This window comes from Littorina saxatilis, linkage group LG2 (genome assembly GCF_037325665.1).
Source record: "Littorina saxatilis isolate snail1 linkage group LG2, US_GU_Lsax_2.0, whole genome shotgun sequence".
Lineage (NCBI taxonomy): Eukaryota > Metazoa > Mollusca > Gastropoda > Littorinimorpha > Littorinidae > Littorina > Littorina saxatilis.
Window position 1 is genome coordinate 67,904,294 of NC_090246.1, and position 27,908 is coordinate 67,932,201.

General features: G+C 43.9%; 1 protein-coding gene and 1 long non-coding RNA gene across 5 annotated transcripts in view; one reads left to right on the forward strand and one right to left on the reverse strand.

The window, feature by feature from the left end:
* LOC138959594 (cys-loop ligand-gated ion channel-like) overlaps nucleotides 1–27,908 on the reverse strand; it is a 154,497-nt gene that overhangs the window by 73,331 nt on the left and 53,258 nt on the right. The gene's annotated exons all lie outside the window — the stretch shown is intronic.
* On the forward strand, nucleotides 19,993–22,941 carry LOC138959595 (uncharacterized). The gene is made up of 4 exons (XR_011453753.1): nucleotides 19,993–20,774; nucleotides 21,457–21,514; nucleotides 21,857–21,950; nucleotides 22,527–22,941. It is a non-coding gene; the product is annotated as an uncharacterized lncRNA (long non-coding RNA).

Genomic DNA, 27,908 nt, shown 5'->3' on the forward strand with positions numbered 1-27,908 from the left:
TCAGATTTTAACAAGACTATGATTAAATCGGCCGTGGATAATCAGCGCATAAAAGGAAGATGCGAAGTTCGAAACAACTAGGAGAAGAACGCTGCTAGAATGCTGTCCGTTTACCAAGCTTACCATAAATACCTCCGTTCATTCTATACAACACGGAAACAGTTTTCTTACCAACAAAGATTCAACCAAATGGAACTTCTTTTAAACACTAGGCATTAGTGGAGGCTGGAGATCACCCATGAAACATCATAGGCTTTTTAACGTCGACACCATCGGTTAATATTGCACATGTACTGCTTCTTTCAAAAGTTTTTCCATCAATCAGTCACAAGCATTTGCAAACGTGAGTCAATAAGGATCATGTAAACTGAATTGGTTCGGACGACAAGTTCTGCCAACAGATGGACGTGACCAAAGAAAGAGTACAAGAATTAACACTGAACGCTGCGACAGCTTGAGCTGAAGGCTTCATTTGATTTCAAATAACACCGTCGGCCAATTTAATTAAATTGTGCCCGTGAAAGCACGTAAATAGGTTAACCTTGGGTGAACTCTTATGCTGTTTGTTTTATCATCAGCGCCGACATTAAAACAAAAAGGGGTAGTATGTAAGACAAAAGGCCCTCATATCGCTTCCAAAGCTATACCATTAGATTCTGCGTTACAACAAATGCTTTCGCGCAGGACGACTGCCTTCCCTTTGCAAAAGCAAGTGTTTTAAAATCTGAATTAAATTTGTAAAATAGGCACAGAAAAAGCACTCTTTATAAGGCTGGGTTATGTTAGTTCCACTGAGTCACTTCCCTTGTTTGCTTTCGTGAAGAGGTTACTAGACCGCGGCGTCATAGAGGGCGCTTGCAGTCTTGCTGTCTTGCGTGGACTACTTTATGTTTCAACACAGGAGAGAAGCAGCGCCCTGAAGCGCATTCACTCACTTTTGACTTAATAAATTACCATGAGTGTGGTTCGTTTTCGATCAAATCGTGCCGTGTTCGTCCAGTTTAAGGTATTAGAGTTAATTCCCCAGATTCTTCAGATTCGTAAAATATGCCACAAACTCCTCCCAAACTGTCTGATTAATAGTATCCCTTTAATGCTTAAGTTCTGAACAAATTAAAAGGGAAACGTTGTTTCTGAATGTAAGAATCAAAATAAGAATGTCGTAGTCTGAACGCTTAAGTTCCTTTATTAGAGAGTTAGAGTTACGAATTGAATATACCTTCAGTCCCGTGGGAAGGATCATGTACACTACCACACATCTGTGTGGGATTTCCACTGCAATAAAAGCACCCTTTCACTTAGAGACACACCAACAAACAGCTCGTCTGAAGACAGTATATAGAGTGATCCATTTTTTTTGGATGAGCTATAGTTTGACAGTTTAACATTTCTGTTTGTTAAGAATTTCATTCAGACATTTCCCCCCAAACTGCACAGGCAGCAAGGCTGAAAATATGTTGTATGTGTTCAAGCGGATGGATGCTCGTATCCCATCAAGAGCTTTTTTGTTTGTTTGTTTGCTTAACGCCCAGCCGACCACGAAGGGCCATATCAGGGCGGTGCTGCTTTGACATATAACGTGCGCCACACACAAGACAGAAGTCGCAGCACAGGCTTCATGTCTCACCCAGTCACATTATTCTGACACCGGACCAACCAGTCCTAGCACTAACCCCATAATGCCAGACGCCAGGCGGAGCAGCCACTAGATTGCCAATTTTAAAGTCTTAGGTATGACCCGGCCGGGGTTCGAACCCACGACCTCCCGATCACGGGGCGGACGCCTTACCACTAGGCCAACCGTGCCGGTCATCCAAGAGCTTGGACGGACTTAATATGGTGATTTAAAATAGGTCGCATATGATGATTTCTTCTTCTTCTGAGTTCGTGGGCTGAAACTCCCACGATTTTTACGTGTATGGCCGTTTTTACCCCGCCATTTATGCAGCCATACGCCGCTTTCGGAGGAAGCATGCTGGGTATTTTCGTGTTTCTATAACCCACCGAACTCTGACATGGATTACAGGATCTTTTCCGTGCGCACTTGGTCTTGTGCTTGCGTGTACACACGAAGGGGGGTAAGGCACTAGCAGGTCTGCACATAAGTTGACCTGCAGGGAGATCGGAAAAATCTCCACCTTAACCCACCAGGCGCGGCCGGGATTCGAACCCACGACCGTCCGCTTTGGAGGCCGGCGTCTTACCACCAAGCCATTGCGCCCGTCATATGATGATTTAAAAGAGGGTATTCGCATTTTATGATTTAGAGAGGGTCTACGCATCTGATTATTTGAAAGAGGTTCCACGCATATGGTGATTTAAAAGAGGATCTACGCATATATGCTGATTTAAAAGAGGGTCTACAATATAATGGTTTACAAGAGGGTATTGGCATTTTATGATTTAGAGAGGGTCTACGCATCTGATTATTTGAAAGAGGTTCCACGCATATGGTGATTTAAAAGAGGATCTACGCATATATGCTGATTTAAAAGAGGGTCTACAATATAATGATTTACAAGAGGGTATTGGCATTTTATGATTTAGAGAGGGTCTACGCATCTGATTATTTGAAAGAGGTTCCACGCATATGGTGATTTAAAAGAGGATCCACGCATATATGATTAGTTAACATGATTAGATATACGCACGTAATGATTTAAAAGAGGGTCCACGCATATGATGATTTAAACGGAGGGTATTTTATATACGCATACATGATGATTTAAAAGAGGGTCTACACGTACGGGAAAGGAGGCATCGTTTCGGCAAACACATATTATTAAACCCATAGGTTGAGATGCAGATTGCATGAGTGCACGACGATAAAGAGCAGGATTAGCCAAATGCCGTCGTGTGATAGGTTGAACTGGGAACCAGTAGATAACGGGAAAAGCCACACATTTCCAACTGGGTTTTAGCCTACATCTGTAAAGGACATGATAAATAATGGAACAAGCCCAATATTATCAACTGACAGTTCTAGCTGTCATATGCACAAAAACAAGATATACAACAAATCAATTCATTTCAGCTGGCAGACTTAACCATAGAATGTACGTACATGAGAAATAAATCAATAGGGGAACAAATAGAAACTGAAGATTAAAAAACAGTAGTGTTCTGGTGCGAACAATAGTCTGCATAAAAAATATGTGCTAGCATAAACAGATAACTTAAGCCGACATTAGAATTTGAAACCAGTAGCAAAACAGAGAACTATAAACCAACCTGTGGTTAACCACATATCTAGTAGTCAGATATACAAGAGAGAGACAACAAAGAACAGAACACAGATAACTTTAGCCGGCAACTTTGAGACGAGTAAGCAAAGCAGAGAACGATAAACCAACTTGTCCCAATACAGCAGATTTGACAGTCGGCTGCACGTGAGACAGCAACGAACACAACGAAAGAAAGGATCATGTCAACTCACAGGCTTTGCTGAATACAGCGCAGAATGAATTAAGTCGTTTTAAACCATAACTTAAACAGGCAGTGTGTTAGCGAAAGAGATAACTATAAACCAACATGGGCATGACAACTCACGGGCTTGGCAGTGGGGAAATCCAGGATGGCTATGATAGAGGGACGCGGCCAGGCGTTGAAGTAAGTGGTGGCCATCGTCACAGGACACAGTGCACGTGCACCAACACTCTCACCATAGGCGCTACCCTCTCAGGCGTCTTCACGGACCAGAGTACTAATTGTCCGAAAACTGCACATCGACGGTCATCTCAGGGTAGAAACAAGAGTTGTTCTTGTGATGCACGGGGCTCGTATAACTCTGTGCAACCAGTCACATGATTGTCTGTTTGATTCCCGCTACTTAGATTCGGGTATCAAGCACGAAACGTTATTGTAGAGAGCTGATGAAGGTTGTCTTACACGTTGCCGCGGTTGTTCGTTCGCTAGCCGTGTCTTATGGAACAGCTGCCCACACAACGGTGACCAAAACTCAACCGTATGGTACGGACCACCCAGGGCTGCCAATTCACCTCGTGTGTGGCACTGCTCCTTGCTTGGTCAAAGAGCCGTGAACTGAAGTTTGTCTGCCGAACTACACCTAGAATCACCTCAGGCAGAAACAGCATTGCTTGTTCTCTGTGTATACGGTCTGGTTTCTGTCTTTCGAAGAACCTTCACCACACGCGTACGCACGGTCGTTCATTTACGTGATGTGATGTTTGTAACAAAGTTGTTCTTGGCCGAAATTGTCAACAGGACAGCAACAAGAGAAACACATTCAAATCAACAGTGGCGGTGAGACCGCGCGCTTTGTCTCCGTCCTCACAGTGACTGCAGGACAGAGGCGAGTCTAGCCTCCCCACACCAGACTGACCACCTGCCCGCAGTGACAGGGATGACCATTCACCGTGGACGCCCAACCAAGACTGCTTTATGCGCTGACACCGTCGTTCGTATGCTGCGCCGGCGCGCTTATTGGGTCCCGCCCTCACAGTGACCGCAGGACAGAGGCAATTCTAGCCTCCCTACATCAGACTGACCACCTGGCCACAGTGACTGAGATGGCCGTTACATGTGCCTTCTGCGACGTCCAGCCAGTGTCTGGCCAAACCGGGAGCAGTTAGCCTGAGTGGCTGGACGGCTGCTCGGCGTGAGATCAGCAAGCCGCCGCCAACGATAGGAGAAAGGCCGACACCGATCGTGATACGTACGCCTCTCCATCGATCTGCTTCCCCCCCCCCCACCCCCACCCCCCGCCTCCTCCCGCATTCCCGCATTCCCGCATTCCCTACCCCTCTCTCTCTCTCTTATAACTTTCTTCCCCTCCCCGTGTAACCCGGCCCTCCCTTCCCCCATCGTCATTTTTTCAGTTTCAAACTTGCAACTCTGGCTTCGCTACATCATCCCTCACTTCTCAGGCTCTCTCTATCAGTCTCAACGATCGATTTTCTCTTTCACGTTAAATCTCTGATTGTCTGATTCCTTTTGGTTGTTGTTGATGGTATTCCAAGCTTTTCTTGTGTTTGTTTGCTGTTTGAATTCCAGTACCCCTCTCCCCTTTCCTTTATTTCAAACTACTGTATCTGTTTTTGCTATATCATCCCTCCGTTTTCAGTTTCGCTCCCTCGGGAGTTCAGCTCAACTGCTTGCTTTCAGTTTTTCAGTCTTTGAATGTGTGATCGTCTGATTCTCTTCACGAGTTCTTGATTGTGCTTTGTTGTTGTTGTTGTTTTGTTTTTTGTGGTTATTGTTGTTGCTGCTGTCTTCCCCTTACATGTTGTTACTCGCCTTGTCCGCTCCAGCTTTCCTACCCAGTCTCTGTCTCTGTCTCTGTCTCTCTCTCTCTCTTTCTCTCTCTCTCTCTCTCTCTCTCTCTCTCTCTCTCTCTCTCTCTCTCTCTCTCTCTCTCTCTCTCTCTCTCTGCAACTTGTTGCTTATTTTAGTACACACACACCCCATCGCTCCTTCCCTTGTCCTTTTCTGCCCACGCTCCCTCTCGTTCTCACCAACCTATGTCAACTGAAATCTTCTTTGACTTCCCATGATTTTGATGTATTTGCATTCAAGAAGTTTTGAAGTTCACATTTGTTCAACCCGCCATGCGAAGTAAAGGAAGCCAATGCGAGGAGTACTGGATGATCAGCAAGCAGCTCGCCACATGATACGAGAAGAAAAGGAGTACCTCGACAAGCTTGGCCATGGGCCACCCGTCGACAGGAGACAATTCGCCGATCAACTCAAAACTGCGCTACATGAAGTGTCTGTACTCCGGGATGTGACTAAATTCTACCTCGGTTGACAGCAAAGCTATTCGGTTCGGATATCGTATCGATGTTGTGGGTGTGACTAGGGACTTTTGTTCTCATCATGACATTTTGGAGAACGGTGTAAATTGCATTACACAGAACAAACGGACAATACGAACACTGACGTGGAAACTACCGTGTCGGGAAAGGGATGGAAACTGTAAATCATCCCTATGATCGGTGCATCGTTAAACGTTTCATGTTTTCGACACTATGTGTATACCGATTTCCCTTCCCCCTCCTTCCCCATTGCAAGGGGCCGATGGCCTAGCAATTAAACTTTCGTATTCGTATTCTCTCTCTCTCTCTCTCTCTCTCTCTCTCTCTCTCTCTCTCTCTCTCTCTCTCTCTCTCTCTCTCTCTCTCTCTCTCTCTCTCTCTCTCTCTCTCTCTCTCTCTCTCTCTCTCTCTCTCTCTCTCTCTCTGCAACTTGTTGCTTATTTTAGTACACACACACCCCATCGCTCCTTCCCTTGTCCTTTTCTGCCCACGCTCCCTCTCGTTCTCACCAACCTATGTCAACTGAAATCTTCTTTGACTTCCCATGATTTTGATGTATTTGCATTCAAGAAGTTTTGAAGTTCACATTTGTTCAACCCGCCATGCGAAGTAAAGGAAGCCAATGCGAGGAGTTGTAAGTGTAATAAAAAAAAGCTTTTTGTGCTTCTTCTTAATTATGTTGCTTTGTTTTCGTGTGTGGGAAGGCGAATAATGTGGTTTTTAAACCACCTGAGATCACAAGAGTGCAGACACTACTATTACTTTACAACAATAGCTGGTAATGTTGGGTTCCAGAAGTACTTGAATTCATTTTGCTAGCTTCACTCAAGCATCAAGGGATGTTAGATTTCTCGGGAGAACGGTGGCCAATGATTTATGTATCAAAGCCACCACGGATATGACTGAATTCATTGTCTCTTTTTTTTTTCTCGAGAGAGAGAGATACGTAAAGTGCTTTGCAAAGTAGCGGAGTCAGACTGAAACACCAATTAGCATTTGCATCTGCAGGCAAAACGCCAAAATGCACTTTGCCGAAAGTCTCTACGCGAAAGAAATCTTTGTCGAAAGCATTCACACCAAAAGACTCTTCGCCGAATGGACCCACGTTCGAAGAAACATTACATCCATCACTCTCCGAACAGCACTACGTTTCGCCTTGCCTCGAAAGAACATCTTATCCCGTTGGGACACTAAGCCCAATAGTCTCTAGATATGCCGAACGTTTGTTACAGGATATACAATGCAAAACTGACACCGAACACAAAACAGAAGTGAAAACATTTTAAACACATTTCTGTAAAAAGTGTTGAACACTTTGTGACATTGTACATAGTTCCACTGGCAGAATTAGCATACACAATGAACACACAGTGTTCAAATGAACACTTGTGGACATTACGTGTTTATCATGTGTGCCTCTTTTGCTTGTAGAATTATGTACTGTTTCACAAATACTTGTAACAGAAATGTGTTCAAAGTGTGTTTACTTCTGTTTAGAGTGTATAATAGCAAAGTTTTGGCCGAATTTGAACAACGAACAAACCAAAAGACGGACGATGAATATAAGTATGTGTATGCGCGTTCGCACGAGCATAGATACACAATATCCGACTGCAGATGTTGTTATTGTTGTTGTCTCTGAGTGGCTTCATGGGCTTGTCGTCTGCACCAGCAGCAACAGAATAAGTCATGACTGTGACATTTGTGCCTCTGAAGCCTCGCCAGCACCCCCCCCCTCCCCCACCTGCCCCTCGCCGAATGTGTTAGCCTCATGCCTTCTGAATTTGACCCCAAAAATTGCTCCCCTCTCTCATACAACTCCATTTTTTTTACCACCACAAACCCCACCCCTCCTGTACAGTGGATCTGTGTGAGTTTCATTTTGCTTGACCGTCGTTTCCTGCATTATCTCACATTCATTTTGTCGAGTACCGTTGGGGAACATGCACATGGTTCATCGCGCATTTGTTTTATGTCATCCTGACCTCTGTCTCTATCCTCTTTGGCTCCCTTTGTCTCTGTGTTTATACACAAAACCTTGCCACTCTGCAATCAAATATTCATCTGCAACAGTTGCCAGCGGCATCCATTTTGATAAATGTCTTATCAAACCCACTAAGCTATCTCAAATTTCCGCTTTAAGTTTCCTGGTGTTGTCCAATTTGCCCCAGCAAACGAGATTACTGGGACAGCTTTACGTGTGATTTTATTGTAATTTGAAGATAAATTGTGATCAGTGGTTGCTTTTAAGCACGGCTCAGTTTATAATACGATTCCCTCCTTGTGACATTCAAAGCTAGCGATTCCTAGACACTAGCACGCACGGACGCACGTACGAACGCATACACACAAACACTCTCTCTCTCTTTTTTCTCTTGCTGTGTGTGTGTGTGTGTGTGTGTGTGTGTGTGTGTGTGTGTGTGTGTGTGAGTGTGTGTGTGTGAGTGTGTGTGTGTGTGTGTGTGTGTGGTATCAGACTGTAAACAACATTCTATCCAGTGTCAAGCTGACCCAACTCGCTGTCCTCTCCCCGTCGCCGCAAAGCGCCTTGCGCCATTTGATTATTTTCAGTAAAAAGACAAAGCGGACATGGCTGATCGAGACAAGGAAGATCAGGTCGGTTTTAAGCCGAGCTAAGTGGTCGCAGGTGCAGCTGATTGGGACTGCGTTCAATCTAGTTATCCAAAACCATCCCCCAAATCAACAGACACCACACACCCACCCACCCCTCTTCAGTCACTCCGACCAACCCCACATACCCCTGTTCTTGTTCAACGCCCCCACCCCTGCGGCCCACTTACTAGTTCAATCTTGTTTGTCAAAACCATCTTTAAACCAAGTCCCTCCCCCACCCCTTATTTGTGCCCCCTTCCCGGCCCTTCCAACGCACTTTTACCCCAGCTCTGCCAATATGCCATCATTTCTTTGCTTGTTTTCGAGGCTCCACTTAGTTTGCACAAGACGACAACCTTCTTTCAGGACGATGCTCCCGAGAAAACATCGTCAAGACGGTAAACACTGGTTAGGAGATTGCTCTCGCTTGTTCATCTCACTAACTTGGTTACGCGGCGATGCCGGCGAGTTTGAGTTACTAGCACTCGCCCCCTTGGTCAGTACACGCGTCCTTCTCTACCACAACCTTCCCTCCCATTCCTACCCCCCCCCCCCTCCTCCTCCCACGCCTTTCTCTTCCCGAAGTTCGTGTGTGGTGAAAAAGTTCGCCTTATGGATCTTTTCGAGTTCTAGTCTACTCTACCACCACCACCACCACCCACCCACCCACCAACTCCTCGCCCTCCGTTCATCTCCTCCCGCCCACTACGCCCTTCCCTTTCCGAAGTTTTTGTTTGGTGAAAAACTTTGTTAAGTAGATCTTTCCGAGTTTGTTGAACTCGTTACTGCGAGACAATATTGTGTTACAGCTGAAACCGCCGGTCCTGGCTATGTCAGCGTCGATTAATTGTTTGTCTGGGAGTGAGATGACCCCCTTCTGGTTTTTGTAATAGTTTTGAGACAAACACATGATGAGTAATGCTATCGCAGAATGTTAAGTCAGTACCTATCCCTTTCTCCGTCTCTCTCTGTCTCTGTCTGTCTCTCTGTGTCTGTCTGTCTGTCTGTCTGTCTGTATGTCTCTCTCTCTCTCTCTCTGCAAGAAGTAAAATACGGTGTACCACAAGGATCGGTTTTAGGACCCCTCCTCTTCTCTATATACATTAATGACCTCCCCCTACATATTCAATATGTGAACTTTTTGCAGATGACACCACAATTCACTCCAGCAACACAAATTTAACTCGCTTATCAGAATCACTTCAAAGGAGTTTAAACCAGTTGACAGAGTGGACTGAACTAAACCATATGTCCCTTAACCCAAAGAAAACCAAATATATGGTCATAACAACAAGACAAAAACGCCAGAATATTTGTTCAGCTGGTCCTGCTTTAATGATAGATGGTGAAATAGTGGAAAAAGTCGACTATCACAAACTGCTGGGTGTTAATATCGATAACAACTTGTCTTGGTCAACCCACATAGAGCAACTTAGTAAAGTGGTGTCAAAGAAAGTGTATCTCTTATCTAGAATTAAACACTTCCTGAACTGCCACACCAGAAAGTTATTCTTCATTGCTCATATTCAATCTGTTATTGATTACGCATCCACTCTATGGGACTCGGCAAGTGAAAATTCCCTAAAACCACTTAGCAGATTACATAAAAGAGCGCTAAAAGTAGTATTACTAAAGCACACTACCCTCACAGAGTTAGACTACATACATTTAGGGATCTTACCTCTAAAGTCAAGACTGCTTTTTAACAAAGGAATCTTTATGCATAAAATTATATCCGAAACTCTACCCCAAACCATTTGTTCAAAGTTCTCTTTGAAGAATTCACACCACCTTATGAAATTTAACACTCCTCTTCCTAGGATAGACTTATTTAAGTCTAGTCTAGTTTATTCAGATGGCCGTCTCTGTAACGCTCTTCCGAATGCCTTACGGGAAGCTACCAGCACAGATTCTTTCAAAAACAAATATATATCCCATTTAATGAAAATAGTATATTCTTGATTGTTATGTCCTTTGGGACAGAGTCACTCACTTTTGATTTATAGTTTTGTTCACGAAATTATGATGTTCTGCATACTATCCATTGTCTTGCAGAGTTGAAGTACTATTGCATAGTATTCTGACTCTAATTGACTTGCAAATTTTTGCTTTGCACCTTGTCATGAACATTTATAAACTACAATGTTTCATATAATGCACTTATATATGTACATAAACTTATACTGTTTTACTAATTATGTAAGTATGTAGTAGTAGTTATTATAGTAGATTTAATCCCTCTTTAGGGCGAGGGCCAGATGCAAAAAAGTATACCAATGCTTATTCTGTTACCCTCGTAAAATAAAGAATTGTCATTGTCATTGTCATTGTCATTGTCATTGTCTCTATCTCTCTCTCTCTCTCTCTATCTCTCTCTCTCTCTCTCTCTCTCTCTCTCTCTCTCTCGCTCTCCCCATCTCCGCCTGTCTGTCGTTCTCTCCTCCCCCCTCTCTCTCAATCTCTCTCTCTCTCTCTCTCTCTCTCTCTCTCTCTCTCTCTCTCTCTCTCTTTACTAGTTTAATACTTTGGTTAGATACTGTTCCTTTTAGGTATGAAATGATAGCATGTGCATGTGTGTAGGTATGTGTGCATATGTGGATGTGCATGTGTGTGTGTGTGTGTGTGTGTGTGTGTGTAAGTGTGTGTGAGTTTGTGTGTAAGTGTGTGTGTATGATTATTCTCTGTATATGTTCCAAGGACAGGTTGGAAGATTAGGCTAAGCCTAAAACCTTTATCCTTATGTAATAAAGTTCTGAGTTCTGAGTTCTGAGTTCTCTCTCTCTCTCTCTCTCTCTCTCTCTCTCTCTCTCTCTCTCTCTCTCTCTCTCTCTCTCTCTCTCTGTCTCTCTCTCTCTCTGTGCCCCCTATCTTTTATTGTACGTACTGTCAGTCTCTGGTACTGTATTGCTTAATGTGACGTGTTTGGTTCCTCTGTGTGACATTTTCAGCTGCTAATTCAGTGATCTAATCGAGAACATGTTTGTAGGTGTTTATTACTTGTGTTTTCTCACACAGCTAATGTTTACGCGTCAGGTTCGTTTGTTTATTTGAGCCTTCCCGAAAGTGTTTGTCTGTTAGGCCTACATTACGTCAGGTTTCGTCGCCTTAATTATCATTTCTCTCAGCAGGAAACGTTTGCAGCAATATCTCTGACGTTGGGTGACATTTGCTCGCTCGTTTTTCATTCGTATTTATACAATTTTGCATTCTTTCACACACCCAAACCCCTGGCATCAGCCATGTCACAGTCTATGCGTCTCACTTCACGTGTTTGACGGTTTATGAGTCTCCAAGGCCATTGATCTCATAATGCCCTGCATGCTTGAGGGTATACGCAATGCATGCTCTGTAAACACAGAGCTGCCCCGTCATTCACAAACCCAGATTGTCATAAACAATTTGAACAAACCTCAATTATCAAGGGAAATTCAGATTCAGGTTGTCGTCCATGACTTGTGGACCAATTCGTCATCTGTGGTGGAGCAGGCTAGCAGCAGCTTGCAATGAGTGCTATGGCTCCATGTTTTACAAGGGTTCTATTTGGCTTTAGACCCACAGGAATCTATCACGAGACAACTAAAAAAACGAATAGGGAAGCATAGAGGGCCAAAGGGCCGGAGGGTCCTATCATCCTACATTATTCGTGTTCCACACGCGAATGAGCCATTGTTGGATGCTATAATTTCAAAATTAAATTTGCTTTGTTTTAGCAAACAAAAAGAGTGTTGGATCAGCAATGGGTTGTGTCGTGTCAAATTATATCATTGCATAGAGTCCGAGCAGTCATTCTCTCGTTCAATTTATTCTTATTTCTGTTCGAATCACACGCTCACACCTGGTTACTGGTGTGTTTTCTTTTTATTTAAATGCTCACACAACATTTCATGTTCTAATAAACTTCTTCTTCTTCTTCTGCGTTCGATGTAAATAATAAACGTAACTTAGATTTATCAAATAGACAAAAAAGCTAAAAACTAAGCCAACATTTAATCGAAATAATAACTTAATACATTGTTTTTATCTTGTTACACTCGAATCCACAAAAAAATACAGACTGCTAACGTTCCAAAATCCAGAATTTAAAAAAAAATTTGTAAGTTCATGAACGTTTAATTTTGACAAAACAAGACATTCACAAGTACATCGATCCAATGCTCTCTATAGTGGATACGTAAATAATTATTACACACTATGCTAAATAGTGACATTATACACTAGATCAAACAATGACAATGGATCGTCAAAGAATGAATCACCATGAACATGCCCAGGGCCGGACCAAATGAGTTGTAGGGGGGGGGGGGGGGGGGGGTTTCCTCCTTTTTTTGGGAGGCAAATCAGCGAAGGTGGGGGGGGGGGGGGGGTACCTTTTTCTCATTGGATTTCACATTGAATAAAATTTGTTAGAGACACACACAAAATTTATTTAAAAAAAAAACCACTCAAAGCAAGGTACATGCTTTTTCCAGGGGTGAGGTTCCGGAACCCCTGGAACCCCCCCCCCCCCCCCCCCCCCCCTGGGTCCGGCTCTGCATGCCACCTCTTGATGAATGGATACTGCCACTGTTCTCAGAGCACTGTATTTTAGAGATGACTAGCAATGCATTACATTTCGAAGCATTTACACTTATATAACCAAGATTTACAGCTATAATTTATCAATAATACAGTCTAGTTTTGTTCTGCTTGTGGGAATCAGAAGTGACGACCTCTTTGTGAATAACTCTTTTATGTAAATTTGCATTTAAAAAACTTCCGAATAGCAAAGATAGGACGGTAATGATCCCATTAACTACATAACTATGACTACGATGGAAGACCACCTTCTGTTACGAAGCAGACACCAACTAAAGTAGGAGGCACTGTTCATTTCGTGTGTACGATTTGAATTAGGCTCAAGAATGGTAATAGAGAAATTGAGGGCAATCAAACACTGATCCGTCTTACCCACTGACCGGGGCCTACATTGTGCGGGTCAAACAGTGTTATTGAGGATTCCATAAGGAGTGCCCAATGTGGGCAGATGACCACCATTACACTTCCCCGCCTCTTTCCTCCCAGCACCGCTGACCACCACTCACGTGGGAGGAGTTTGGTGGCCCAGAGAATAAAATAATGAACGAGATAGAAATCCGTCGTAAAAACAAGGCAACCCGGATCGACATCTGGTAAAATCATTGATTCACAATTGTAGACTTGTGCCCAAAGCACTCACGAAATTTTTTGTTATCAAACACTGATCCGCCTTATTCACTGACCAAGGGGCATTTTACAGCGTGGAGCAAACAACGTTATTATGGATTCCATCGTGAGTGTCCAGACCGGGTAGATTACCACCGTCAGACTCTCCTCTCAGTTTCATCTAAGTACTGTAGCCCATCCTCTCGCGTAAGAGGAGCTTGATTGTCTGCAGACAAGACAGAACTCCGACTCAGCTCATTTAAAAAAAAAGATAATAACAAAAATATAAGAAAAAAATGGAAGAAAAACAAATCGCGTAAAGCGAAATCAATTCATTTAGTCAATCTGTGGATTTCACAGAATAACACTAAAAGCACTGCCTTTTTTACACCAAGACTAGCAAATCATAGACTGACTGAAACCCCGTGGCCGAGAAACCACTGACACATTGTCACGGAAACACAAGCAAAATAAACCTAATTTGCATGCATTGGATTTTTGTTAGCTTGTTTTCAATCCAAACACAAAATAGGCATGTATTTTTGGATTCAAGAGAACCAAAAGAACAGAGTGCAATCATTTTGAAATCAGTTGGCAAAATTTCGATTATAGATACAAATTTGATTAACAAACATATTAGTTAATTTTTAAGCTTCGGAGCTGAAATGCAATTTCATAGTGTCTGCATTGGGTTCAAGATTGTTTGACCAAATTTCAATCAATTTGATTACAAAATTACTTTTCTTTAAAACCGGATATGACGTCATCAAAGACATTTATGGAAAGAATGAAACAAAATCTAGAGATATCATCACATACACACACACACACACACACACACACACACACACACACACACACACACACACACCACCCTCGTCTCTATTCCTGGTCAAACTAAAACATGTCAAAGCCAAAGAAACAAAGGGTGTTAGCTAACTAAAGGAATTGATTTAGTTGAATTGTCTGGTGTCCCTATCAATTACGTCCATTCGGTCTTTTATTTAACTCTGTCTCTTAAATCGTATTTCTTCCATCCCTTACCCACCAAACACTTTCCACCCCCTGCCAACTCTGGCAAAGTTTGTTGAAAACAATCCTGTAACAACGACACATACTGTAACAGCTCCTTTGGCAACCGTCTCAGTGGTCGGTTTATATACGAAACACGTACAGAGGATCGCGAATGTGGACGTCACAGTTTTTGCCCGTCCTTAATTGAGCCCGAAGTCGTCTTCGCGAAGTCTTTTTCCTCGAAAACTCACTGCAGTGCTAAAGCTTCGTGCGATCAGCTCCGCTAAGTATGCTTTGCGTAGACGACTTCGCCCAGTTGAGGACAGGCTGAAAGCAAAGATACTCCCGTGCTAGACGGAAGGCACCTCGGCCTCCCGGGAGGAATAGCGTGTCTATCTTTATACCAGATCTGCAACATCGACATAGAAAGTCTATTTTCTGGGTGTCGTCTTTGATACCGCTGATGCAGAAAAGGACCCCAAAAACTGCCGATCAAGTTAGTTCCTACTTGATTAGCTATCATAGGTATTTGATCATTCGTCAGTCGTGGGCCAGAAACCCACAACATTAAGCAGTTCGACCTCGATCTCGAACTTGGCCTCGACTCTGCTTACGCGGCATTTCCTCGTGGTTGCCTCCCCATGATGAATTGTGACAACCGGTATTATCTCCCTTGCCGCTCATTTCCCCAAACGCCGTCTGATTACCAAAAACTCGCCAAAATGCAAATGACCTTACGAGGGAAGCTGAGATAGTGGAGAATTCTTCGTGTCTCTTCCTGTTCTTCCTTTAGAACTATGTGATTTTCTGGTGGTGTAGTTTATTGCATTTCTCTTTTTCGTATCTTTATGATGATTTGAGCGCAGATCTATTCCGTTTGATTTGAGTCGTAGGGGAACGCCGAGAGCATTTGGTGTTTACGCAACGTCAAGCAAGTGTTGCCATTTCATTGCGACATTTCGATAGGCTCATTGGCGCCTCCGTAATCATGTGAATATAATTACACGGAACATACCCTTCAGAGAGAGAGAGAGAGAGAGAGAGAGCGAGAAAGAGAGGGGGGGGGGGAGACTAAGAGAGAGAGAGAGAGAGAGAGAGAGAGAGAGAGAGAGAGAGAGAGTGTGTCTATGTGTGTGTGCGTGCGAGAGAGAGAGAGAGAGAGAGAGAGAGAGAGAGAGAGAGAGAGAGAGAGAGAGAGAGAGAGAGAGAGAGAGACACACACACACACACCTACACACATATATACACACACGCACACACGCACACACGCGCACACACACACACACACACACACACACACACACACACTGTTGCACGACTGTCGAGTTGGAGAGAAGGAAAAAGGAAAAAGCTTTGTGGTGAAGTTAATGCCTTTGCTGATCATTGCGCAATGAGCGCTGGCATTGAACCAGATTCCTCCCGCTAAATAGCACGCCCCTGGGTTATAAATCTGCCATGTTGTTGGACTGCTTCGAAAGAGAGTGGCAGATACTGGGGAGGGGTGGTTCTTGTTTCACACTCTAAATGAATCCATATGCAGTATGCGTCAAATGTTTCTTTATTGTTACAAACATATTTTGTGACGAGTTACTTTACTAAAAATAATAATGTTAAAGTACTTTCTACACACGGGCTTCACACTTTGTCGCGACTCGCAGTGTCATGTCAACCATCTTTTTGTCATTAAAGAAAGAAATATGTTTGTAAATATCGCTGATTCTATGAAACTAAAAGAACCGTGGACAGTTTTACGGTTGACCGTCCTAGAAATCCTGTGGTAACATGTTATGTGATTTTACCAGAGCTTTCCATACTATTTTGACTTAAACAGAGTTTAAAAAATTAGCGGGGATTCCTGGGGCATTTCTTTTTTTGATTAGAACGTGTATTCAGCGGGATTCATGATGTGCCCATGCAATAACTGACGTCAAAATGAATGTTGATGAACATGTAGATAGACTGCCTTTTTGGCAAGACATCTTTTCGGGGTATTGTTAAATGAAGCATTCTTCGAACAAGCTATTAAATGCGTTCAAACTCATTGGAAAACGTTCAGCTTCTCTTAGCGACGATTCTACACGCCAAGAATAACGTAGAGGTTGCCAAATTTGCTCGATGACAAACTGGCGATGAAAAACGCAATCTAAGCAGTCTCTTTGAAGACTGATCCTGCAATACACGGGCTGGGTTGTGTTTGAACCGAAAGATCGCAGAAGACATGCAAAGACTTGACAGGAGAGCGATGATCATGGTGTTGCAGACTTATTATACGAAACACACCCTTTTCAACAACAACAGCAACAACAACAACAACAACAACAACAACAACAATAACAACAACAACAACAACAACAAACAAAAACAAACAAGTCGGGTAAGGCGAAATTACAACATTTAGTCAATCTGTCGAACTCACAGAATGAAACAGAACGAACTGCATTTGTTTCACAAAGACATAATTAACAGCTTCGTCAATCCACGCAGCAAGGAAATCGCTCACTTTACGGTGCAACACAAAGTGAAATTGACAAGCCAGTATAGCCCAATAGCGTTTTGCAGTAAGCAGGAAAGCGCGCTTTTCTGTATTATTTTTAACTTTCTGAGCTTGTTTTGAATACACATATTATCTATATGTTCAAGTTTTAGACTCATGCAATGATAAAGAATAAGATGAAATCATTTTTTGATCGATTTCTTAAATTTTAATCGTACTCGTAGTACTAATTAACCTATTTTCGTAAATTGTGATTACATTTTAAGAGTAAACATGTCATTTGTATACATTTGTAGATTCAGAGTTTGATGAAGAATACGATGCAATCAATGTTAAAGCTGTTTGCGAAAAAATGACTTCAATGACAACTTTAATAAGCAAACTAATTAACTAATTGTTGAGCTTCCGAGCTGCAATGCAATCCCATAGTCCGGACTTGGTCAAAGATTGCTTTACCAAAATTTCAACCAATTTGGTTGAAAAATGAGAGCGTGACAGTGCTGCCTCAACTTTCACAAAAAGCCGGATATGACGTCATCAAAGATATTTATAAAAAATAAAAAATAAATAAAAACCGTCTGGGGATATCATACCCAGGAACTTCCATGTAAAGTTTCATGAAGATCGGTTCAGTAGTTTCTTGAAATCGCTCTATACACACACACACACACATACACATACACACACACACACACACACACACACACGCACATACCCCACACCCTCATCTCGATTCCCAGTCAATGTTAAAACGTTAGCCATAACTTGACTAAATGTTAAAACCGAGGAGTCCGGTATCTCAGTTGATATAGAGCACTGGACTTGCGATGACGAGTTCGAATCCGGGCTGGTACGGACACGGGTCAACTTTATACGCTGACTCACAGACGGTATCCATGTCCCACACCCGTGTCACCGCTGTGGCACGTAATAGACATAGCTAGGTCATTCTGCCAGAAGGGTAGGTGGCTGCAATTACACCGTGCACCTGGGTAGCGCGACTCATCCTGAACCCAGGTCAAAAATGAGTTACTTCCCTTCGGGTCTCATTCTATCCCTGACAGGATGCCTTGGTTTTCCTTCTCTGGAGAGGAAATCGATTTTTTTTTTACATATTTAGATCTTTTCGTAATGTGTTCTGGATATAAGCAGATTCGCGATCGTCGATAATGATTTTTCATGGTGTTGTGTAATTTTTAAATTACAAAGGAATTGATATGTAAGACAGTTTCAAGCGAGCAATTTTTCGCGGCTGTATTTACTGTGCAAACAACTCTAAATATGGCAAAAGTGTCACGTGATAATCAACCGTTTGGTTTCTCTGTAACCAGTTGACAGTGATGCAACCATATACTAATTATTACGGTCTTCTTCCGGCAGCAGTCCCAAAATGTCGACTTGTTTTGACCTTAGAACGATGTCTTTTTCATAACTGTGAAGAACAGAACGGAGATCGATCACTGTCGAAGTCGGCCAATCTGCAATCATTTTCGTTTCGCGAACACTGCTCGCGAACAACATATGGTAGATAACTCTGTATTCTTGTTTTGATAGATTCGCGTAGGAATTTAGTGTCCGGTCAGAGAGACAACTGGCGATAGCCGTGGAGCGATGATTATCAGAATGAGCGCGACTCTGTTGCTGCTAGTTTTCCATTGAAAAGAAGCAACCCGAATTTCCCATCGATACGACAATAAAAATGAATATGAAAAATGAGACAGTAGACTTCTGCCAAAAACACATGAATACATCACACGTGAGACGGGCAACACAATTACCGCAATAGACGTTTTTTTCAGAAAATAATCCTGTCAGGATTTGCAAGCGTTGTGTAAGAGTTGCGCCCCGCTTTTCTAGTACAAACAGGAAACACGTGGTCGACCAGTCAAAACCACGATCGCAGTGAATAACTGACACCGATATGTTATACAGTGTCTGTTCGATATGACCCAAATTCTTTCGAAAATACTGATACACACTGGAGTTTACGATCAGCTGCGGCAAGGGTCGCTTGCACCGAGTGTTAGCCGACAATGTGCTTTGAGGTCAAATGAGGTCCCGTGAGTTTCGCTTGAGGTCACGTCGAGGTTACAGGAGTTTGGAAAACTAACACGGCGTACGCTTAGCGATCACTGCAGGCCATCACCAGTGAAGCGTGGCTGCCAATGTGCACATTTTTGACAGAAAAAAGCATCACATCGATTGGACACTGCATAACTGACATTCAAATCGGAGTCATATAGTTCGCTGCGATCGTGGTTTTGACTGGTCGACCACGTGTTTCCTGTTTGTACTAGAAAAGCGGGGCGATACTCTTCCACAACGCTTGCAAACCCTGACTGAGTTATTTCCGAACATTGTCTAGTACGATACAATTCTATTTTATACAACACAACGCAACACAACACGACGCATCCCTGTCATCTCGTAATACAGTGGAATCAGTCCCCATTTTAAAACCTCCAAAATTCTGAGAAAATCAGGTCTTAAAAATGAGGGAGTCTTAAAATGCGTGTAAATTTACAGAGTTCATAAAAAGAAATTTCGAAAAGCAGGGTCTTAAAAGGGAGGGCGTCTTAAATTGGGGGTATGGTCTTAAAATAGGGGTTTCACTGTAGAAATCTCGTGGTAGCACAACATAATAAAGTAGCCAAGCGTGTATACACGTTGTTTTGGCCGGTTATTATGGGGGCGAGGACGCCCCCATTCTATACTGACGGATAGTTTCGAGGTTGACCATGGGCAGCGCCATTTTGTTGTGAAATACGTCATCAGTTTGTGTACACAGGAAGTTGTGACATCTGTCACCCTATGGGAGGGGTGGAGGCAACATTGTTCATCTGTAGAAAGTTGTGAAATCCGTCACCCTATGGGAGGAGTGACGTCAAAATTGGTCATCACAGAGTTTGACGTCACCCTATGGGAGGGGTGACGGCAAAATCGCAAAAACATGATAGGTCGCATTGTGCAGGGTCAACTGCAACAAACTCAAACCGAGCCATTCATACCTAGTTGTATTTGAGCGACTTATATACCGACATTTTTATTTCTTATTTTCAGCACAGGTGTAGGAAAAATCATGAACCAAAATGTTATTTATTTTCTAATTTAACATTTTTTTTACAAATATGACCATGGTCTTTTAAACATACAGTGACATTAAACATTGTTATGTTAAAAAAAAAGAAAAAAGAAAAAAAGCTTTTGTGCACAAATCAGAAAATACATTGTACATTTTACCTACAGGCCAAACAGTGTCTGTTGGCGGCGAAGGACCCAGCAAGTTGCTATTTTTAGATCGATTAAAAGTTGTCAAGAACAGGCGCTTACATTTGGATGTGTCCACTGATAGTAGGTTTGGTTGTGATCAATCAGAATGATGTGGGAATAAAAATGTATGACAGTTTGGTATGATGACATGTAATTCAAATATGCTGAAATGTAATATTATACATGATATAATATTATTATGGCTGTTGCCATGACCATGAACCCCAAGAAAGGTTTAATGTTATGTAAAATCAAAATACCAAAATCAAGCACCTACTGATCTGGTCTACGGTGCGGGAAGATTCTCGCGCCGCGCTCATTGGCTCAGTATTGAACTTGCGTCAAGGCCGATGCGCGTAGATTCCCAGAATGTTTACTTTCGGTTAGATTCTTCGACAGCATTCGCAGAGGTGACTGCCGTTACAGAGGTGAGTAAAACTGACCATCGAAAGGAAAATAAGATTCATATTGGTAATACTAATAACATACTTGCACAAGCATGTATCTACCAAAACTGTATGGGAGCACATAGTTGGAAAGGCGTGGTGAAGCGATCAAATCGAATCGTCCGTCTCAGTCAGTGCACTGATCAGCCACCACGATTGAACGTCACTGTCTGTATTTTGTATGTAAGCAGAGCTTCCAAACTAGTTAAATCCTGATGTAGTTTACAAAAACAAAACAAAATCTCATACCTGTTCCATTGTTATTCTTGTAGTTGTGATATATTCTAGTGAAACTGAAAGTAAGTGTTAAAAGCAGAAAAGCCGGACTGAATCAGGTAAATGGGTTGGGAAAGTTTTGCTAAGAAATCCTGTTATTTCCCTGGGTTAATAAGCATCTCTTTGTCCAACTATTTACACAATTTATTTGACTAGTTTGTGGTTTCAATTGAAATTATTGTTGTATTTATTTCTAGACTGCACGAACTTGCATTGATTGCATTTCATTGTTACAGCACAAAACACTGAATGACACATACTGATTGACGAGCATGCCAATAGCCTTCTCGTTTTACAGTATAGGTACTGATAGTTACATACAAGTTTGAATATCACTTTTAACACTGCCACATTCAGTTCTTTTCATCATTGAATAATTTTGTTTCAGGAAGCAAGCACCACTTTTGTCAGAAGTGTGTCAAGCTCAAAGTACTATTTCACAAAAGGTGAGAAGTTATTCGTTACATTTGCAACATTTATTGTTAAAAAATATTAAACATAAAGGCAGAATTTGTTTGTCTTGTGATTGTGATGCCTACAACTACACCCGCTTGTGATTTCTCAGTCAAGTTACTGCAGATTTGTGTATATTTCCGTCTCATGTGGTATTTGCCATATTTTTGTGTGAACATGTGTATTTTTCAAGACTTAGATTCTGTGATAACATAAAATACCATAACACATTTGACACCAGTGCATCATATAATATTTTTGGATAATTATCATTACGCATGATTTTTTATTGTGTCACTGTGTGTACATTTATATGTGTTTTTAAATGTCAACAGGTGACAGTTCCACTTTTGGAAGAGGTGTGCAGTGAGATTGCAGAAAATGAATGCCTGTCAGCTGATCTGTGAAGCCATGTTAAAACCTTGGACTGTAAGTGTTTAGAGAAACACTGTATGAATGAATACAATTTTGTTGGAGTAGTGTTTTCACTTTTGCTTATAATGTAAAACAATTTCAAGTTTAAATTTCAAGTTATTCAGTTACGCTGAGAATAAGCTGTCATATATAGTAAGCAGTGCTCCCTGTATGGCATACGTGTAATTATTGTTGATCATTCGCGTACACATTCCAGACTTCAATCAATCAATATGAAGCTTGTCAATGTGCAAGTGTTCTTTTTGAATACAATGGTGTGTGTGTTTGCCTTTCTTTTAAAGTTATACGAGGCAGGGAATTATCCCAAGATATGGACTAATAAAAATCTATTATTGTATATATATATATACAGTGGACCACCACCCCTCCCCCCCCCCCCCCCCCCAATTTGATAATCCCTCCCTTTCAAGACCTTATTTTGTCAGTTTGTCTGTGCATAACTTCTGTACATTTTCCTTCATTTTAAGACTGCCTCCTTTTAAAGACCCGCTTTCTCAGATTGTTTGAGGTAATACAAAGGTGGTTCTATTGTATGTGTTCAAGTGTAAGACTTTGTGGTCTGTTTGACAGGTGCTGTTCTTCGGGACAAACTTCAGGTGTTTGAGTCATGCCTTGGTCTACGAGGGAAGTTCCGGAACGCGGCCAAGGAAAAGGCTCACTCATTGTACTACGCAAGCCATGCAAGCATTACAGAGGTCACCAAGTCGACTCATGCATCAGCTTCCATTTGCCTCAGGATGTTTGAAAGGCTGGTCGAAGCAACCTATGGGTGCAAACAGGAAGACAACGCGAATGACCGACCGGTGCCAGTGTGTGAGGAAGGATGTGATCAGGTATGTTGCTGGGAGTGTGGTGAAGAAACTAAAAAAGAAAGTTTGGGGCCTCAAGAAAGGTGCATACAGATACGAGAAACTGCGCTGTTTAGAAGCACTGAGGTTCAGTGAGCTGTCAGAAAGTGATTGTGATTCTTCAACTGACATGACAACGGTGCGGCTGGTTGTCGCGACATATGTCGCGCTACTTTACGTATACTGTCACCTGGTTGTCATGTCACCTGGTTGTCACAACATATGTCGCGCTACTGGCTCAGTCTGTTTGGTCGGTTCCGATTACCTCCCATGGCTGCGAAAACCTATATGACTGTTTTTTGTTATTTTTCTGTAGTGGAGGAGTGGAAGGTAGTAGTCACGATACACGAAGCCCAAGTCCAAGCGTCTTGTTTCAACTTTTTATTCAAGAAAACAATGCAAGGAAACGTAGAGGCCGAAGGCGAAACCCGTAGACAGCAAAGCAAGTGTAGTGTCGTGTTCAGCTGCTAGGAGCGAATGCATACTCATGCCGGTGTCCGGCCTATACTTATAGCCCCGGCGCGGACTGCACAGAAAGCACCGTCCGCCGAGAATAAAAATCGCCTGAATACGGCCAGAAACACGGAATCTGTGTTTCTTACACTTGCTTTACCCTACGTTATTTAAACAAATACATAACCAATCATAACAAACAATACATCAAATTAAAGCTACGACCTTTAGCTTTCCATTGCAATAGATCACATTTCGTAAAAACTTATATTTATTTAGTAGGATGCAAAAACAATGGTCCTAGTGAAGGCACTGAACCAACTTCAGTGCGGAAAATTACAAAACTCTCTAAACTGGAATAATGGACAAACTCATAAATCATACAGATAAAAAGAAGAACCCTAGACAAACATCATGATATGCGTTACTTGGGGGAAAATTATACATTGACTTAGTACGAAGCGGTAAAGTCCGAAAGTAAATGGAATCGGCTAAATTCCTGCGCGAGTACCTGTCTGCATAAATTAGCAATCTTTGCAGAGGAACCAAGCATCACTCATTACAACCAAATCCTTATAAACAAACTAAAATCATATGCAACATAGGTACGGGATATGTAATAGTGATACAAAAATGACAAAACAATGATTGAAAAGACAAAGATGAGTTTGTGAGAATCAATTTCTCTCGACGATACATGAAAACCGGTCAAGGTCAGAGTGACGCTTTGGTCAGTTCGAAGCATTATCGTAAATAACACAATAATATGCAGCCATCCAGCCTAATCAGTGACTTCTATGCAAACCTAAATATAATTAGGACCGTATCAAAGATAAAAGGGACTTAGAAGTTAGGTAGATATATAAAGAAAGGTATTGTATTAGAATTTGCGCCGGCAAGGTGCGCGCGCATCATCGTATCGTCTGCTATGGGATGGGTTATCCCGTTTGTACTGTACACAAGGCTGTTTCGCTATGCGATGATTAGAGTGTTTAGGGTAGCGAAGTGCACTTTGCTACATCCCCCCCAACTCTTTTACTTCTTCTTCTTCGGCGTTCCAGGATTTTTTTCCTCAGGTCAGACTTCAAGTTTTGTAGCTTGAATAAAGCTAGTGGTCAGGATCAGGGAGTCTTTGGTGCCCCAGAGTTGCTCCTGCAGTGTGGCACCTTGTGGCCAGTGATCTGTTCTGGCTTCCTGGTGGAGCGGGCAGGTCTGCAGGATGTGCTCCGGGGTCTGTGGGCCTGTTTCGCACGGGCAGTTCGGTGTGTGCGACAGACCAAGGCGGTGCATGTGGGCACGCAGTCGACAGTGTCCAGTCCGTAGGCGGAAGAGGATGGTCTGCTGATGGCGCTGTAAGTTGGGCATCTGATCATCAGATGGCAGGCTGTGTTGGGCATTCCAGGTGGTTTGGTAGTGTCTTTTCACCAGGGTTTTGGCTTCACTGTAAGAGACTGTTGGTCTTGTCTGCTCCAGATGGCTGCCAGTCTTGGCCAGTCTGTCCGCTTCCTCGTTCCCTGAGAGGCCACAGTGAGCAGGGATCCACTGGACAGCGACGTTTGTGCTCTGGGAGAGAGTACAAAGAAGACGCTGGGTGTCTCGTTCCAGCTGCTCTTTGGGCGACTGCAGGCTTTGGACGGCGGATCTGCAGTCGGTCAGGAAGACGGCGTGAGAGGGTGGGTGTTCGCTGACCAGGCTAACTGCTTCTCTGAGAGCGGTGAGTTCTGCCCGGTAGTTGGATGACAGCTCTCCGGCAGGCAGGGATCTTGAAAGGGTGTGTCCGTCTGGGTAGCGTACCAGGATCCCGCTTCCTCCGTTTTTGATGGCACCATCTGAGGACCCGTCAGTGTAGATGTGAGTCCATACTGAGGCGTTGTAGTCCTGGTGCATCATCTCCAGCGTGAGGTTCTTGAGGACTGCGTCCTGCTGCTCTCTCTTGCTGGTCACTCCTGGCATGTCAGTAACAAAGAGCACCTTGCTGAGCTGGCTGTTCCACTCTTCAGCGTCTTGGAGGGGCTCTTGTTCTTCAGGGGTGCGTGGTAGGAAGCTGGTTTGGGTTCTCTCTAGCTGCTTGGCCAGATGGTTGAAACTGCTTCTTTTCAGCCTGTTCTTCGTCAGCTGTTGGGTGTGCTGGTGTGCTGGGTGAGAGGGGAGTCGTTGCAGCTTCTCGTACTGCACGATGACCTTCTCTTCTCGTCGGTGGTCCAGGGAAGGGAGTCTGGTGGTGGCTTCAAGGGCGTGTATGGGCGTAGTTTTCAGTCCCCCTGTGATGATGCGCATGCTTGCGTTCTGCACTTTGTTGAGCCGGCTGGTGTTGCTCTTCGCAGCTGTGGCCCAGGCTGCAGCTCCATACTCCATCACAGGGCGGACGTGTCCCGTATACACCTGTCTGAGGATGTTGCTGCTGGCTCCCCACTTTGTGCCAGCCAGTTTCTTCATGATGGAGAGTCTTCTCGTAGCCCTCTTCTCCGCCTCTTTGATGTGTGGGTTCCAGGTGAGCTTCTTGTCTAGCTTGATACCTAGGTAGGTAGGGGTGTCTTCCTGTGGTATTGCCTGGTTGTTGATGGTCAGTTGGAGGGTCTCTTTGGAGTTGGAGAGGGAGAAGCAGGTGGCTACGGTCTTGAGGCTGTTCACGGTGACACACCAGTCTGTCGCCCACTTAGAGGTGATGTTGAGGGCCTCCTGCATCCGGACTTTGGCGGTTGCGGTGGACTCGGCAGCGCTCCACATCGCAAGGTCATCGGCGTGTAGGGCTTTGGAGATGTGTCTGGACAGGCTGTTGGTGATGTCGTTGATGAAGACGACGAAGAGGGTGGGGGATATTACTCCTCCCTGGGGGACTCCTTCCCTGATCTTCACAGCGTAGCTCAGGTTGCCGTCAAGCTTGACTCTCGCGGTTCTGTGGCACAGGAAGCTCTTGATCCAGTTGAACATTCGTCCAGCGATTCCTGCCGTCAATAGCTTCAGGAGGAGGCCTTCCTTCCACACCTTGTCGAAGGCCTTGGAGAGGTCAATGAAGGTGGCAATGACTTTCTTCTTCTCCTGGAAGGCATTCTCTATTGATTGGGTGAGGTAGATCAGCTGGTCTTCAGTACTCCTGTTCTTCCTGAAGGCAGACTGTTCATTGGTGATCAGGTTGTTGGTTTCCAGGTGCCACATCAGCCTCTTGTTGATCATGCGCTCGAGGGTCTTGCCGAGGCAGCTGAGTAGACTGATTGGTCTGTAGCTTGTCTTTTGCTTGCGGTTCTTGTCCTTCTTCAGGATGGGTATGATGATGGCCTCTTTCCATGCTGAGGGGAAGACGCCGGATCTCCACGACTGGTTCAAGAGCTCAAGGAGCTTAGTTCTGGCAGCAGGCCCGAGGTGCTTGATCATCTCGTTGCAGACTCCATCCTTTCCGGGCGCTTTCTTGCACTTGAGTCTTTTGATCGCATCGACGAGCTCTGCCATGGTAAGATCTGAGGTCATTGGTGGGGCTGCGTTTCTCTGCTGTCGGAGTCTGGTTTCAAGTTGTTCTGCAACTTCCTTCTTTCTTTGGGGTGGGACTTTGATGGTGCTCTCGGTCTCAAAGACGTCGGCAAGGAGATTTGCTGCTCTTTTTCCAGTGTGGAAGGTTCCGCTGTCTTCTAGTACTGTAGGTCCCCGCGTGGCCATGCTGTCTTCGTTTAGAATTTTGGTGAGACGCCAGAGTTTCCCTGTGTCTGAATCGAGGCCAATGGTGGAGGTGATTTCCTGCCAGCTTTGTTGCAGTTCTTGTGTCTTGGTCTTGTTGAAATCCTCCTTCAGTTGGTTGTGCATGGTCGTTGTTTCAGCGGATGGGGACTGCTCCATGCTTTCTCTGGCTTCTGAAAGTCGCTGGTGCAGGCAGGCCAGCCTTTGACTCCAGTAAGGTTTGTAGTCCTTCCTGAAGCCACGGGGGATGGACTTCCTGGCAGCCGCTAGGATGGTCTGTGTCAGCTCTTTTACGTTGTGGTTGATGTCCTCCGTGAAGGTGATGTTGTGAAGGCTTTCTGCGTGGAGCTGGTACTTGGTCCATTTGGCTTTCTTGAAGTTCCAGCTGGCTTTCTTTCTGTGGTACTCCAGGATGGTCTGCATGTCAGCAATGGAGAGGGTGATGGGTAAGTGGTCACTTCCTCCCAGTTGGTCGTTGACAGTTCTGGTGGTCCTTTTTTCTACCTCTTCTGTGGCTATGGCAAGGTCAGGGGTTGAGCTTTTCTTCCAAGCTCTGGAGTAGTAGGATGGCTTGTCATCTGGCTGGTTGATAAGGATGAGCTGGTTGTCGGTCATCCAGTCCTGTATGTCTTCTCCTCTTGCGTCAGTACTGTCGTAGCCCCATGCTGGGGAGTGGCCGTTGAAGTCGCCAACGATGAGATGTTTGTCGTTTGGGAGCTGGATGGTGTGGAGGTCCAGCTTGGTGGTAGGTGGGCTATAGACGTTGGTGATGGAGAGTTCTTCTCCCTGCAGGAAGGTCTTGATGGTGATGTACTCAAGGTCGCCGTCTGCCGTCTGTGCCGTCATAGCTGCCGGGATGTTGTGTCGGACTAGGGTGAGAACTCCACCCTTGTGTCCGGTCGGCCGGTCCCGTCGGAAGGTGTCATAACCTCTGACGAAGAATCTGCGGTCTTCTTTCAGGTGGGTCTCCTGGATGCAGATA